Source organism: Macaca mulatta, chromosome 11, assembly GCF_049350105.2.
Source record: "Macaca mulatta isolate MMU2019108-1 chromosome 11, T2T-MMU8v2.0, whole genome shotgun sequence".
In the NCBI taxonomy this organism is placed as follows: Eukaryota; Metazoa; Chordata; class Mammalia; order Primates; family Cercopithecidae; genus Macaca; species Macaca mulatta.
In genome coordinates, this window is record NC_133416.1 from 106,405,557 (window position 1) to 106,421,312 (window position 15,756).

Consider the following 15,756-nt stretch of genomic DNA (forward strand, 5'->3'; position numbering starts at 1 on the left):
AGTGGTTTCTAGGAATATAGCTCTGCACAAACAAATACATATACCTTAGACAGTCTGTGACATGGCGTGAGAAACCCTCCCTGACACATCCTTTACTAGGGGTCTCTGCAAGGGCTCAGATCTCTACTTCAATAGAAATACTCATTGGTACCATCTGAGGATGATTTTTTTTCCAACAGGCACTAGGAGATCAATTACTACTGGCAGCCTAATTTGCAAGATAAAGAAATTCCCCATTATTCTAGTATCTTCACAACCAAAGTCTACTTAAGCATCATCAGCCAACATCATGGCATAGCGGAAAAAATTTGGAATAGCTAAAAAGTTACAGATTAGAAGTTCTCATAGCTGAGATGCCACTATGTGCTTCTCGTTAAAATCCAGAGTTAGGACCAGGGTCAGAGGATTCTTGTCCTTCTACACTTGAGTGGACTACAGCCATGTATTCTTCTAAATTGTGTTTTGAATTTTGTCTTGAAAGATAATGTTTTAAGAGTGCTAAGCCTGTATACTCATACAACAGAAATAATATGTGTGATAAAGTTGGGCAAGAAGTGCTTTTAAAGTTGTCAGTTTCGAAAGGTGTCTTTTTTAATGGGTACTTAATGGTTATACATATTTATGGGACATATATGATATCTTGATACAAGCATACAAAGTGTAATGATCAAATCAGTATCCATCACCTCAAGCATTTATCATTTATTTGTGTAAGGAACACTCCAATTCTACTCTTTTCGTCATTTTGGAATATACAAGAAATTGTTAATCATTGTTGTCTTGTTGTGCTACAAAAAAGTTGTCTTAAAATTTGGTTACTAATTGATAACACTAGTCAGAATCATGATTTATATTCTGTAGAACATTTTTTCTCATTTAGCTTTCAGTTATAATACCTCACAGAATAATAAAGGCTGATAGGTTAAGTGTCTTGGCCCTGACTATCTTGAGAATAGTGGTTGGAGCAAGAACTATGGTCCAGACGTCTGCTCTGGCTGCAATGTTGCCGCTCCCTACTCCATTACACCACAATGATGGATGAATGACGGATGCTGCAGCTGAAGTAATTACAGTAAACTCAGGATATAAGAAATATATATAGTGAAAATATAGAAATTAATAATAAATATAAAATAAAGCATCTTTAATATTAAGATGTAATATAATTAATAAATTAATATAATAAATACAGTAATATCTAATGGACAGTGATCCTATCACCCCACTTTTACACCTGCCTCTCAGGAGCCGTTTCTTATTTTTGAAGGGGAGCAGCTACACCCTCACTCTTTGGGTTGCGGTGCCCTGTAGAAGTGATGAGAATGGGAAACTGATACACTCCTGCACAGAGAAGCCGATCTGAATGCCAGATGATTAATTAGAAACCTCCACTGTGCTGCCTCAGACTTATAAATGAAGTGCAAATGAAAATGTTCGATAGACATACTCAACAGCCTGTAACATCACAAAGACTGTCTTTGGGGTATCTATTTCTATAAAAAGAAAATCTGGCATTCGTTTTTGGAACATTAGACCAAAGTAGAGGATAATGAAAACAGAAATGCCTTATGCAGTCTTAATAATCTTTATACTCAGAGGATGCAGGGGAAACTAGTAACTAAAAACGATTAGCCTTGCATCAAGACCAAGCTATCCAGACATTGATCGGCCTGGGACGCAGATTCACTCAGTTGAGTGAGTTATAACACAGGCTCACTTGCAGGTTAGCCACAATTTTCGTGCAGTTCAGTTCCTTCCTCTGTCAGGCTGCAATAATGAGATGAATTCCTGCAAGAAAGTACTCCCAGAAAGACACAGGGAGGTCTGAGTAGATAAATAACATAGATATCTAGAGAACAGAAGTGCTAGACGAAGACAGAAATAAATACACACAATAATTAAAACAAAGATTTTTTTTTAAACTATAGACACATTAAACTTATCTCAATCTTTAAAATCCAGGATATCTATATCTTTGTGTATTTCTCACTGAAACTTTCCCTGGGCCTCCCAGGAAGAATATAAAGAATAAAGAATAGGTTCATTTTCTTACAGATTAAGAGATGTGAGGCTCAAATGACCTTATCCTGGTAACATAGCGACATTAGTGCAAAAGCAGCATCTTTAATCCCTGTGACTCCTACTCCAGTCACTCTTTTCCAGTGAACCATCATAGTAGGTGATGATGCTGAAAGAGGTACAGAAGATTCAGCTTGTGAAGATAAGCCAGAATGACAGAAAATGCATTTTGTGCAAACTTCCATGCAGTGATCACAATGCATTTTAGCCAGTGGTTCAGTTCTCTCTCTCTCCAACTAGACTATGTACCTTGAGGATAGTAATCATCTGTCTACCTAATGTCCCCAGTAGTCAGCACAGTAACTAACATGTAGTAGTCAATTAATATTTGAAGAATGTATAAATAAATGAATGAAAGCATGAATGAATCTGGAAAAGTTGCCTTCAGGAATTGGGGCCCTGAAGAAAGAGTGGGGTTCATAAATAACATTCAGCAATCATAGCCACTGAATTGGGTACTAATATTAGTGAAAATAATAGATTAGAGACAGTAAGACCAATTGTAAATAGATAAAGAAGGTAGTGTTTGTTCTGTTTTGTTTCACGAAAGATTGACAATTTTATTTATGAACACAGGATTTGAGCTAAAAAGAGAATAGATAAGAAGGTAGGTGACTAAAGAAATGGTTGCTGAGAAAAAGTATGAAACAAAGTTTAGAACAGAGAAGAGGGTACAGAGACAATTATAAAGGTGTTTGACAGAAAAATGGAAAAGGAGTAAAGAAAAAGCTTTCAGTAGGACACTTTATGGGCATAACAGGGTTCTTCTTTAGGGCATTTCAGAAGTTGAGAGAGCAAAGATGAGAACTCAAGATACATGGAATGGACCAAAGAGAAGGGGAGGTGAGATACATGGTACTGACCACTCACAGGGAATGAGGAAGGGAAGTAAATGGCCTCAAAGAAGTCACAGCTGTCATTGAGCAGGAAATGCCTCCTGTCACGCGGGTGGAATTAAAGCTTAAATATGAACTGATGGTCTATCTTCAGCTTCTTTCTCTTCTCACTCTGATACCTGCCCTCAAGGTTGCTCCCTGGCTGGCCAGGGAACTCACACTGAGCTGTAGAATGTTCCCAAGCTCTGGACATTTCTGTCCTGTTATTCAACCATCAGCACTTGCCCAGCTTCTGTCCTATTCTCTCAAGATGCCTGTTTTTATTAAATGACAAAGGAAGCTAATTGGTTCATCAAGTAAAGCAATTCCTATTGTGGGCTTAGCTGGCTACTGGTTACCTTGCCTATTACATATAACATCAGTGCAATAAACATAAAGGAAATGAATGGGTGGGCTTTCATTACGTGCCAGGCCCTGAGTTAGATGCAGCAGAGTATGGTGGAACAGGACATGGGCTTTGGAGACAGACACACCCAAGACAGAGGTCTGGTCCATAATTTCCTAGCTAGAAGCTTGAGGAAGTTATCTCCTAGGGTTCTTGGATTCTTCATCTGTGAGAATGAAGAATAATTTCATCACCCTCAATTTCCTCCTCTATGAAACAGAGATAATGTTGCCTACTTCGCAGGGTTCAAAATACATGTAAGTGTCTAATAATGTTATTTACTATTTATTCATTTATCCCCACTTTAAAAAGGAAAAGCTGAGGCACAGAGATGTAAGGTGTGACTAAGGTCACCCAGCTGGGAAATTCTAGAGCTGGCATTTACATCTAGCATTTGTCTTCATGCACTTACCCAACACACTATGTCATCTTAACCAATACACTAAAGCATCATTAGACGTTTCCATCTACAGCCCCTTACAGTGGGGAAACTCTTTGATATTCACCAATCTCATTTAACCCTCACAGCACCTCTGTGCAGTACTATCATCTTGCTTTAAGCCGAGGAAAGGGAAGCCCAGAGAAGGTAACTGTGGCCAAAACTCAACATAGGCCCAGAGAAAGGAACACCAGCCAAAACTCAAAGAGCTAATTAGTGACAGAACTTGAAATTAGATGCAGGGTTTATGACCACAAATATAAATATAAGAAAGAGAGCCAACTCTGGGCCCAGAGTAGATGCCCACATCTTTACTAGTTATCTAGGTAGTATTTCTACATTGCTTTTAAAGTTCTCTGATAGCAAAGCTGAAACCTGGCTAGGTGTTGTCAGATAGATGAGAAACTGCAAGTGAAGGCGTGAGTTCAATGAGTGGATTTTACCTCCTAACTTGAGGAGTACTGGTCAATTATCCCTTACTGAGTGGTGCTATCAGCCCACGGTAAAATAAATTAGATTTTTAAGAAGGTGCAAAATTGCCACTATAAAATCAGATAAGCCTACGGCAGTTGGGAATAAATTCTATCATAGAAACACATCTTGCCTGATGTCAAAGGAAGCCAAGAAACCATGCCAAGAGTTGGATGAAAACTGACATTTTCTGCTGTGGAGACAGAAGTGGTAGCACTGATTGGAGAATTATATTTTGAAGAGTTCTAAAATATTTATCATCATTCTAGGTCATTTACTCATTTACCCTTTTAATGCTCATTTCTTTTGTGCCACTAGGTCGAGCTTAAAAGCAAAGAATGAAAATTCACTTTGTTTTTATATAGTAATATGAAGCAGGAAGTTTCTCTATTGCTTGACTTGAAAAATAAAAGCATTTCTGAGAAATATTAGAACACTAAATGTTCTTTCAGAAATATGGCTTTTGTCATTAATAAGGATGCTGGGTGTATCTGAGTGTGTTATGAATTTCTACTTTTTTTTTGTTTGATAACTTCCTGTAACTTGAAGTATTTCAAGAAGGGAACAAACTGATAAAAACTATTAAAATTGCCATTGCTTCACTGTATTGATTACCCCATTATGTTTCTTTCTAGACTTGACTCAGGAATCTCCTTCTCCAGGATGCCTTTTCTGCTCTCCATTCTAATTAAGATGGCCTTCCTCTGCGCTCTGGGAGCATTTACACAAACCATTATCCATCACTGCCCTTATCACACTGCATCAAAGCTATCTGCCCGCACATCTGTGCCCCTGGAAGGCAATCAGGACAATAACCATGTCTTACATCCACCTGGTGTCCTCAGTACCTGGCATGGAGCCAGAACTCAGCAAATTTTTACCAAACAACACTGAATTTTAAAACCTGACTATAGAATGGCAGAATGCTCCTTCTGCCTCCATGAAATTCACTTTCAAGTTGAATAATTATATTAAAAATTCCATTTTCTAATGGTATCAGAGACCTGCAAAGTTAAAGAAAAAGCAAATCTTATTTCCAGGTCAGAACTTATTTCCCAGGTCTTCACTATTTGGCTTATATAATATTAAAAGGTATTTTTAAGAGTATAATTTCTATTTCTCAGGCTTGAAGGATACTTTTGTTAGTGTCCTCATAGCTTTCTATTTTGGCTTTGCATCCAGAGAAATGAAAGAGGCTTGACTCAGCTGCCGCTTAATACTGCACAAGCCTGGGAGAGAAGACTATTATATAAGCTAATGTGTATTTTAAGGATTTTTTTTTTCATAGCCAATACCTAAATGCCACCTTCCAACCTCATGAAAGTGCTGAACCCCAGTGTGTGGGAAAGCGAGGTCCCTTACTCGGCTCTGTATTCCTTATAAGTGTAAAAAATAAAAGCAGTTGATTAAGGGTTAGCAATTTTCTTTTCTTTCTTTACACGTACTTGTAATTCATTTAATGCAGGAAGTGGGCTGTTTTCTTGTTCTTTCCAATTCAACTGTCAGGGAGCTTTCTTGCCAGCCTGCTATGGTTACCATGGCAACAAGGCGATGGTGGCAGTAATATGATCTCATATGCCTTGTGTCAATAGCATCAGATCATCACGCTTGAGGATAATTTTGACAATAAGCTTCAGATATAGATTCAGGATATATTAGCATTTGATTGATTTACCAGAAAGACTGAGCAATTACAGCCCTAAACTTCTAATAAAAGCATGTTCACAAAGGTGAGCGTTTTTCCCTAGATGACATATTATATGGCACTCTGAAATTTATAAAGTGCTTTTGTATAATATATCTGCTTTAATTCTCATTGGGCAGGACAGATATAATCATCCCCATTTTACAGAAGGGGAAATAAAGGCCCATGCAATGTGCTGTGTAAGGTGGCAAAGCAACTCCACAATGAAGCTGAAACTTCAACTTGGAGGCTTCTGGCATCAGAATCACACTTTCCTTATGCCCATGTTAAGAATTCATGGATATCATCAACATGTTCTTAGATGCATAGGTTAGACCTTGGAATGTCTGAATTAAAATAATTTAGATATATCTGTGATAAAATAACAACTAGTTTGAGAATGCTAGTCTTTTATATTTGGGTGATGCTTCACACATTTCATATCTCCCATTACACCTTCCTTTCCTAAGGCTTTTCTGATACTAGAGGCACAAATAGACACTTCATCTCTTTCTCCCATTCATCATCGTCTTGTATTTTTTTTTTGTTATTAGTGACATTTATTTTCCCATTGTGAGCTCCTTGAAAGTGGGGATCATGTTATTCATTCTTGGAAGGTCCCTGATCCTGGCACAGTATGTATGGTGGATCTATTACGTATCAGGTACTGTAAATAATATGTACCAGATACATAACAGATACACCATAAATGCTTGTTGCTTGTTAAATTGAACTCATCTGACACTCACAAACCCCATGAGGTACGTACAGCTGGCATTATGATCCACTATTTTAATAATGTGTAAATAGAGGTCACAGACATATCATGGGCAATTTAATTCTTCCCACTCCTAGCCATGTGCTCTTTCCATATCATCCTGTTTGCTTTATTCTTTCATTGTTTCTCTTTCATTCATTCATTCATCAAACTTTTATTGGTTGCTCTTTCTATATCAAGCATTGCTATAGATAATGGGTTACAAACACAAATAAGACACAATCCTCATCACCAAAGGGCTCACAGATAATGCAGATAATTTTCTGCCTAGGCAAGTAGTAAAATAAAACCTTATATGGAACTTCGAGTATGCATTATATTATTTCCCAACTTTATTGGCTCTTTAAAATGTATCTTGAGAATATGTTTCAAGTCCCTCTTTAATGCAGCGTTTTAGAACTGGATAAGCCTTGAGCCATTGCCAATATAGGGTGATACTAATTCTGCATCTCCATTTTTTTTCTTGGGCATAAAATCAGCATTTCCAACATCCCACAGAATCCCTAAACTTAACGTGTCCTAAATGAAACTCAGTATCTGACCTGAACGAATGGGAAGTGGCAGAAAGAGGCAGATGGTCAGGGTGAGATGCCAGACTCTGCCATTTGATATGACCTTGGGTCAGTTACACCATCTAGGGGTTTCTTCATTAGTATCTGGCACAAAACGCTGTGTTCAAAATACTTCTTAAATGTATTAATTAATGAATGAGTGGTCAAAGAGGATGAAAAATGATAATATAAAATAGGGACACCTGAAGCAGTGTTAGCATTAGGAAATACTCAATAAACATCTTTTAAAGAGTGGACTAAATATATACGATTCAGTTCCCCTTCCTGAAACATATTAAATTGCCAAGACAAAACTTCTAAATTATCTTTATGTCTCTTTCCACATCACAAAGTCGGGTTTATTTCACCTCTGCAATGTCTTGGACTTGTGCTTTTCTCTTCATCCAATAGCATGATTTGATCCAATCCCCACCCTTTCACTGGTAGACTCTCAGAGAAGGCCCTTGACTGAACTTTCCCTCTTTCCAGGGTCTCCCATTCCATGTTACTGGTGACATTCTTATTTTTAAAGGATAACTAGGAGTGTATAACTCTTCTGGCCAGAGATTTTGTATTGATTTGTATATTCTAATTAAGAAACTTTTTAGAATGGCAATCAAGATCCTCTAAAAGGTGATCTTTAGTTATACCTATAGTCATTCCTTTCCATACTCTAGGTTTTAGCTTTTCAGTCCCCTACACACACTTTTGGACTTTTAAGCTTTCTTCCTTTATTCCTAGTTAATGGAGTAATAACAGCTTTGTCATACTTTTGCACAACACTTTGCAATTTGTAAGGAACTCACATATATATATAATGAAACTTCGTGATAACCTCAGAGTAGGCAGATATGATCATTTTCATTTCACCAATTAGGAAATAGAAAATTGAGAGTTAAATAAAACAATTCTCATAATCTTTATGAGAATTCTATTGGAAAATATTTGTGTCTATGATGATTGTTTAACCATGGAATACTTGAATCAAAATCTTTAAATTAACAACTGTGACTTCAAAATGCTGATGATTGACATTTGTTCAGCTCATTAGCCCAGAGGCTAATAATGATGCTTTTCTTCTCCACAGCAAAAGAAATTATCAACAGAGTAAATAGACAACCTACAGAATGGAAGAAAATATTTGCAAACTATGCATCTGACAGAAGTCTAATATACAGCATCTATAAATAATTTAAACAGGGTGGGCATGGTGGCTCATGCCTGTAATCTGAGCACTTTGGGAGGCTGAGGTGAGTTCACTACTTGAGGTCAGGAGTTCGAGACCAGCTTGGGCAACATAGTGAAGCCCCATCTCTACCAAAAATGCAAAAATTAGCTGGGTGTGGTGGCGTGCACCTGTAATCCCAGCTACCCAGGAGGCTGAGGCAGAAGAATTGCTTGAACCTAGGAGATGGAGGTTGCAGTGAGCCGAGATCACACCACTGTACTCCAGCCTTGGTGACAGAGCAAGATTCTGTCTAAAACAAAACAAAACAAACAAACAAACAAAACCCCCCCCCAAAAAACAAACAAAAAAAACCTTAAATTCACAAGAAATAAAGAAATAACTCCATTAAAAAGTCGCAAATGATATAAACTGAGACTTTTCTAAAGAAGACATACATTTAGCCAAGAATCACATAAAAAAAGCTTATTATCACTGATAATTAGAGAAAATGCAAATCAAAACCACAATAAGATACCATCTCACACCAATTAAAATAGCTATTAATAAAAAGTAAAAAAATAATAGATGCTGGTGAGGTTGCAGAGAAAAGGGAGCACTGTTGGTGGGATCGTAAATTTGTTCAACCATGGTGAAAAGCAGTATGGTAATTCCTTAAAGAGCTAAAAGCAGAACTACCATCTGACTCGGCAATCCTATTACTGGATATATACCTGGAGGAATATAAATCATCCTCCCATAAAGACACATGCATGCGATGTTTATTGCAGCAGTATTCACAATAGCAAAAACATAGAATCAACTTAAATGCCCATCGATGACAGATGGAATAAAGAAAATGTGGTACATTTACACCATGGAATACCATGCAGCCACAAAAAAGAAGAAGATCATGTCTTTTGTGGGAACATGATGGAGCTTGAGGCCATTATCCTTAGCAAACTAATGCAGGAACAGAAAACCAAATACTGCATGTTCTCATTTGTAAGTGGGAGTTAAATTATGAGAACTCATGAATACAAAGAAGAAAACAACAGACACTTGGGCCTCCTTGAGGGTGATGGTTGGGAGGAGGGAGAGGAGCAGAAAAAATAACTGTTGGGTACTAGGCTTAGTACCCACTTGGGTACCACTTAGTACGTGGGTGACAAAATAATCTGTACAACAAACCCTCATGACACTAGTTTACCTATATAACAAACCTGCATATGTATCCCACAACCTGAAATAGAAGTTAAAAAAAAAGTGATGTTCTTGGCTGGGTGCAATGGCTCACACCTGTAATCCCAGCACTTTGGGAGGCTGAGGTGGGTGGATCACTTGAGGTGAGGAGTTTGAGACCAGTCTGACTAACATGGTGAAAACCTGTCTCTACTTAAAAAAGACAAAATTAGCCAGGCGTAGTGTCACATGACTGTAATCCCAGCTACTTTGGAGGCTGAGGCAGGAGAATCACTTGAACCCAGGAGGCAGAGGTTGCAGTGAGCCGAGATTGCACCATTGAACTCCAGCCTGATCAACAAGAGCGAAACTCCCATCTCAAAAAAAAAAAAAAAAAAAAAAAAAAAAAAAGATGCTCTTAAGCTAGATTGCCTGTGTAATCCTGGCTTTACTGTTTCCTAGCTGTGTGGTCTTGGATAGATTACTTAATCTCTCTGTCCTTCAATTTCCTCATCATTAAACTGGGGATACCAATAGTTTCTATTGTGTAGGATTGCTGCAAGGATTGAGTGAATTTTATGTGTGTAAAGTGCTAGAATAATATCTGACACACAGCAAGCACTCCTAAATGTTGCTACCCTTAAAGACACAACCTAAGAACTTCTTTGGCTATTCCCTGGTCTGAGAAGGAAAATCAATTGCTTCCTCATTGGTGCTACCCTGTTTGGGTCTTCTATACTGGGGACACTATAGCTGCTTCAGGGTGTTGGCTCAGGATAGATTCAGAATATCTGTATCTACTAATTAGGGCCAGTCACTGAGTTTCTCTAAGCCTCGCTCACCATCTGAAAACACCTGGATAATAACAGCATTTACATTATAGGATTTCGGTGATCATTTTATTAACTACTACAGATAAGGCATCTAGTGCCTGGCATGGAGTAACTAATCAGTAAAATTTAGTGACTATTACTCTTACACAAATGTTTCGCCCACGATATTTTGACCTTCTTGGGTTAGGACCTGTCTTTTTCATTATCTTTCTGCCTATCTTTGTTGCTTCTACACAGTAGATTTTAAAAAATAAACATTTAAATAAAAAAGATTTTTGCTTAGGAGTGTCTTGGCTATATGGGCTCTTTTCTTGGTTCCATATGAAATTTAAAGTAGTTTTTTTCTAATTCTGTGAAGAAAGTCAGTAGTAGCTTGATGGAGATAGCACTAAACCTATAAATTACTTTGGGCAGTATAGTCATTTTCACTATATTGATTCTTCCTGTCCATGAACATGGAATGTTTTTCCACTTGTTTGTGTAGTCTCTGATTTCCTTGAACAGTAGTTTATAGCTCTCCTTGAAGAGGTCCTTCACATCCCTTGTAACTTATATTCCTAGGTATTTTATTCTCTTCCTAGCAATTGTGAATGGCAGTTCACTCATGATTTGGCTCTCTGTCTGTTATTGGTGTATAAGAATGCTTGTGATTTTTGCACATTGATTTTGTATCCTCAGACTTTGCTGAAGTTGCATATCAGTGTAAGGAGATTTTGGGCTGAGATGATGGGGTTTTCTAAATACACAATTATGTCATCTGCAAATAGAGACAATTTGACTTCCTCTTTTCCTAACTGGATACCCTTTATTTCTTTCTCTTGCCTGATTGCCATGGCCAGAACTTCCATAACTATGCTGAATAGGGGTGGTGAGAGAGGGCATCCTTGTCTTGTGCTGGTTTTCAAAAGAAATGCTTCCAGCTTTTGCCCATTCAGTATGATATTTGCTGTGGGTTTGTCATAAATAGCTCTTATTATTTTGAGATATGCCCCATCAATACCCAGTTTATTGAGAGTTTTTAATATGAAGGTGTGTTGAATTTTTTCAAAGGCCTTTTCTGCATCTACTGAGATAATCATGTGGTTTTTGTCATTGGTTCTGTTTATGTGATGGACAATGTTTATTGATTTGCTTATGTTGAACCAACCTTGCATCCCAGGGATGAAGCCAATTTGATCGCGGTGGATAAGCTTTTTGATGTACTGCTGGATTCGGTTTGCCAGTATTTTATTGAAGATTTTAGCATCGATGTTCATCAGGGATATTGGCCTGAAATTCTCTTTTCTTGTTGGGTCTCTGCCAGATTTTGGTATCAGGATGATGCTGGCCTCATAAAATGAGTTACAGAGGAGTCCCTCTTTTTCTATTGTTTGGAATAGTTTCAGAAGGAATGGTACCAGCTTCTCTTTGTACATCTGGTAGAATCTGGCTGTGAATCTGTCTGGTCCTGGGCTTGTGTTGGCTGGTAGGCTATTAATTATTGCCTCAATTTCAGAACTTGTTATTGGTCTATTCAGGGATTTGACTTCTTCCTGGTTTAGTCTTGGGAGGGTGTATGTGTCCAGGAATTTGTCCATTTCTTCTAGATTTTCTAGTTTATATGCATAGAGGTGTTTATAGTATTCTCTGATGGTAGCTTGTATTTCTGTGGGATCAGTGGTGATATCCCCTTTATCATTTATTTAAATACAAAAAATGTGGATGGATGCTAGGACTAAATGCAAAAACACTAAATTATAGAAAGAGTTAAATGTGGAAATATCTATTCTTATTACAAAATATCGATCTAGTGGTTGTTGGGAAAATTCAAATGTACCATATAATAAATTGGGTTTGAATTATAAAAATTATATTATCTTGTCCACAAAGGAAGTAATAATATAAATGACTTTATAACACTAAAAAGTTTAAAAAAATTTTTCTGTACGTTGGCATATCTCAGAAAGGAATGGAATTGGTTACACTGCATATGAGAATATTTTAATGCAGTATAATCTTTTATTATGCAGCTTTATATAGCACCCTTTCCTGAAAGAGTGACTGTACAGCGCCTGGTGTTCTAAATCCAGTAGCTAACTCAAATCTTTTCACTTTCATAAGGAGGTTTTGGGAATGAAGTTAATATTCCATTTACCAAATTAAAATATAATATTATGTGCTGCAATGCTGTGAGCCCACCCACCCACCAGACTGCAGATAAGCTTCTATTCATATGCTCAAATTAAGTACTCTGCATATTTCTAGCTCACTATCAAAAGTAACTGCACATATACACAAAGAAAGGATAGAAGAAAATGAATGAGCAGTCAAAAATGACTGCAGGCAACTTTAACAATACAAGATGAAACATTTTTGACAAATATTTGATTTGAAATTCACTGATCTTCTATTAGGACTCAAGGGCTGGCAAGAGTAACGAATTTCCTGAGCTTCTCTTATGTATGTTCAGAAGTATTGGATCAGTTTTTGGTCTCAGGGTAACAACAATAGCAGCAAAACAGTAACAGCAACCAACATGCACTGAGTTTACTTCACACCAGCACTCAGGCAGAACTTCTGCTTCAGTAGGGTGAATAAGAGCCCCCAAAGGTATCAGATCTTAATCCATGGAACCTGTAAATTATGCTTTATTAGGAGACAGGATCTGTGCAGTTGTGATTAAGTTAAGGATCCTGAGATGGGGAGATTACCATGGATTATCTGGATGGGCCCTAAATACAAACACGTGTATCTTATAAAGTAGATGCAAAGGGAGCTTTGACAGACAAAAGAGGAGGAGGCATTGTGACCACAGAGGCAGAGATTGGAGTGATGTGGACACAAATCAAGATATGCTGGCAGCCACCAGAAGCTAGAAGAGGTAAGGGACATATTACCCTCTAGAGCTTCTGGAGGGAATGAGGCCCTGCTGACACCTTGATTTTGCCCAAGTGATACTTATTTTGAACTCCTGGTCTCCAAAACGTGGAGAGAAGAAAATGTTGTTTTAAGCCAGCAAGTTCATGGTAACTTGTTACAGCAGCCACGGGAAACTAAATTAAGCATCCAACCATTGAACTAATATACTAATATATTGCTGAACTTTGGTTCATTCCTCCATGAGCCTCCCAAATTCTTGATTTCTTTATTCTGTGGGGGCTGCTGCTGGTAAGAGTAGAGCTATTAAAGCATCCTTCCATGTGAAGCATCACCTGCTGACATTTTTGCAGAATCCCTTCCATTGTCAGCCCTACCCACTTACAAGTTGAAATTGACACACAGGTGCAGTGAGTCAAGGTCTGACTTGAATGCCTTGTTTTTCTCTCAGTAGCTTTTCTTAAATTCAGCAAGTCCTCAATGTCATGGATAAGTTCTTGGAGATTGCAACTTTAATTGAAACTGTGTATAAAGAAACCAATTTGACCACAGTCAAATCAATATAAACAAGAGTTCAGTTCCTATGGTATATTTCTAGTCATAAAAAGTAATCACCAAACTTCTAAATAAAGAAGCAAACACTTCTAATATTAAACATCAAAATAAATGTGAGCTATACATACATTTAAGAAAGATTAATACAAAGGAGGATGATGATTTACCCAGTTATTCAAGTTCAAGGTCGCCTGTCCCGGCAACTCAGGGCACCAGGTGGGAATGCACCCTGGACGGGACACCCTCCCATCGCAGGGCATGCTCACACCCACATTCGCACTCACCCAGCCTGGGACCATGTAGACTTGCCAATTCACCTAGCCTTAGCACATCCTTGGGATGTGGGAGGAAAGTGGAGTACCTGGAGAAAACCCATGTAGTCATGGGGAGAACAGGCAAACTCCACCAGACAATGGCCCTGGCTGGGAGTCAATTTTTTTTCTTATCAACCTCATAAGGAAACAGCATTACAGGATATGGTGTAACTTGAGGACTTGCTCTATAGAACTACACATGCCGTTATTTCACTGTTTCTTTTCTTGTTTGATCTCATTCATTTGCACATTTGAATCCACCAATAATTAAAAACATCTATGAATATAATCAATACATAAGCAATGAATTTATTGTTTCTTCGGGCAGAAAAATGTTAAGAACTTGTTATATGCAAGGCATTGGTTTAGAAACCAGACATTCAATGATAAATATGATACATTTCTTGACCTCACTTAAATTCTTATTGAGATGAAAAGAAATATTATCAAGTCACAAACAGTACAAAGCTGGGTGTTTAAATGCCATAAGGAGAACATGGAGACAACGCTGACATTCAAATTTCTGGCTTAAATGACTGAAAAAATAGTGATGCCATTTACTGACATGGGAACTGCAGGAAAAGCAGCAGATTTGGGAAGAGCAGTGGATTTGAGGTCCCTGTGGGGCATCCACATGGAAAAATGGGCCTGATGTTAAGGACAGAGAACTTAGAGGTTTTGAAAGTATCTGGGCATTGGTGATAGTTAAAGTCCTAGGAATGGAACTCATTGCTCCTGGACATTGCATGAGGGTAGAAGAAAAGAGAGACTTAGAAAAAGTACAGGGCTAATAAAGCATATCGCATATTAAGAGAATGATGACTAACATAATTTGAGATTTAAAGGGATCTGATAGGAGATAAATTAAAAGTCAGTTGGGTCTATCCAATGAGGATGACCCTATATGCCAGCCTCAAAAATTTAGAGTTATTTTTTGTTATATGTATTGAGTTATAGTTAGAGGTTTTAATTTGGGGACTAGTAGGATTATAGCTATGCTTATAAGGTAAATCCAGGGTAGTGTGTAGGATGGACATTAGAGAGAAAAGACAGAGGCTGAAGAGTTGAGTTGGAATGTTAATGTGATGATCTAGAATTAGAGGTAATGAAGGCCTGAAGAACTGTTTTAACATTGTGTGTGTGTGTGTGTGTGTGTGTGTATTTTTCCCCCAAATATACTAAATAAATTTGGTATCAACATTTCTTATCAATATTATAGGGAAACAGCATTAAAGGAAATGATGTTACTTAAGGTACTTGAGGTTTGATGTGCACTCAAACACTTTTGAGTATTTATTTTTGCATTAAAGGTCTTGCATTTCATACATAAAAGTGAAAAAAGAGGATGGCAAGATGTCAAGAGAAAAAAATGTGGCGTATGGCCTGACCCAGTTTATTTGTTGAGAACTTCGTGGAAGCAGGATCAGTAGGATGTGTTGTGATGTATCCTGGCAGTGGAGAGGAAAGTTAATAATAACCATAGCCATGGGATGAACAGTGGCTGCTCGCTGAGTGTTGCTAAGGGCCATCAAGAAGTGAATGAAAAGAATTATCCTTTTGTTCCCTTT

The 15,756-nt window shown here is 37.7% G+C and overlaps 1 protein-coding gene across 10 annotated transcripts in view; it reads right to left on the reverse strand.

Moving 5' to 3' along the window:
- The window catches only part of ANKS1B (ankyrin repeat and sterile alpha motif domain containing 1B), a 1,294,913-nt gene that overhangs the window by 376,778 nt on the left and 902,379 nt on the right, over positions 1–15,756 (reverse strand). The window lies entirely within an intron of this gene.